Source organism: Amaranthus tricolor, chromosome 14, assembly GCF_026212465.1.
Source record: "Amaranthus tricolor cultivar Red isolate AtriRed21 chromosome 14, ASM2621246v1, whole genome shotgun sequence".
NCBI lineage: Eukaryota > Viridiplantae > Streptophyta > Magnoliopsida > Caryophyllales > Amaranthaceae > Amaranthus > Amaranthus tricolor.
Genome location: NC_080060.1, coordinates 7,769,029 through 7,770,998, shown reverse-complemented (window position 1 = coordinate 7,770,998; position 1,970 = coordinate 7,769,029).

The window sequence follows — 1,970 nt, the reverse complement described above, 5'->3', positions numbered from 1 at the left end:
CCAAAACAATATATGCTGATTAACTCAAAATATTATAGTCCCTCCTATTTATAGAGAATGAGACATTTTCTTAATCGGCCAATTTACTAAAATGTACAATTTCTACTTTTGTCATTGTTTTTTACTTTTTTACCCTTACTACAACAACACAATAATACATAAATATCAATGTCTTTTGTAGAAAAAGAGAGTTTTCCACCCACTTTTAAGTGGTCCCTCACTCTTTCTGATTTTGGTGCAAAATTCAAATGTCTCATTCTCTATGAATAGGAGAGAATATTCTGTTAGTTTAACCTTCTCATAATAATCCAACGTTTGATTTATCTTATAGTATATGTCATTATTGAAATTTCTTATGTAGTGTTTGGAAACAAATATTTCATTTTAAATTATGAATTTTAATTATGAAATCATAAATGAAGAATTTTAGAATAACAAGGTTTGGGTAGTCATTTTCAAATCCTCAATTTTAACTACTTTGAAAATAATGATGAAATTTGATTCAAATCTAAATTTGAAAATTTTTGATTTGCCAAATAATAGATTTGTACAAATTTCAAATTTTCAAATGAAATCATTATTCCAAAAATAACATATTAAACAAATTTTCCTAAAAAAAAACTTGAATCGTCAAAATAATTAAAGAGCATTGGACAAATATGTTACAGATTGCAGCCTTGGTGATAGGGATGCAAACGGGGCGGGGCGGGGCGGGTATTGGCGTTACCATCCCCATCCCCATCTGGTAAATCAATCCCCATCCCCATCCCCATCCCCGCGGCGGGTATAATTTTTTTCCCCGTCCCCGCCCCAATGGGTTTGTACCTAATACCATCCCCATCCCCATCCCCATCCCCATCTGGGTATCCATCCCCGTCGAATACTCATTTTACCCCCTCCACCACCCGTCAAATCCCCGCTTAATACCCATCTGTGTCACATATTTATTTTCAATTATTTGGGCCTTAAAACCCATAAAACATATCCAAACTCCAAAGTCTCAAAGAAAAACACATCCAAAGCCTCAATTCAAACAAACATATATCCGAAGTCCCAAACGAACACATAATCAAAGTTTCAAACAAATATACATGTTTAAAACAAAAGTATTTCAAGTTTCAACATCAACTCAAAATCATCTAAAGTAAATCAATCTAGAATAATTTCATCACTATCAAATTTCATTTCACATTCTTCTTCCAACTCTCCAACAATAATTGATAGTAATACCTTATGATTCGACTTTGCAACTTCCACGCATTATCAATGAAATGTGAAGTGACTGCCATATAGCCTTTCCTTTGATTACTTGCAGTCCACATGTCCGTAGTTAATGAAATTCGACTTTTGACTTTCCTCAACAAAGCTAGAATATTGTCCTTCTCATCCTCATATCTCTTCATTATATCCTTCCTAGTAGTGGTACGACACGGTACTTTAAAACCACGTTGTAAAGTCTTAGAGTACTTCTTGAAGCCATAGTGTTCAACCATGCTAATGGGGTACTCATGCAATATAATCATCTCGGCCAAGTTCTTTCTTCCCTCTTCTTGACGGAATTCATAAGGAGCCAAAGTCAAAGAATCACTATCATTCACATTATGTTGTGTACCGAATAATCTTGTTTGCCGAAGATCTTGACATATTCGCTTTTGAAAACTTTGAATGTGGTCCTTCAAATGAGAAGTTCCCGCCTTTGCACCGGCGGAAAGTAGCTTATTACAATGATTGCACTCAACCTTCTCTACCCCACCAACTCTCTTTCTCTTGAAATCATTCCAAAACGCCGAAGTGTGCTTACTTGTTATAGGTAACACGTTAGGATCGGAAACAACATGTGCTGGATTTTCATACTCATCGACGCTAATAGAGTACAACTTGCAGTAGTTGATGGGTTTGAAGCCATATTTATCCAACAAGTAAGAATGATTAATGAGTATGAAAAGCCATATTTGTCATTAAAATGATTA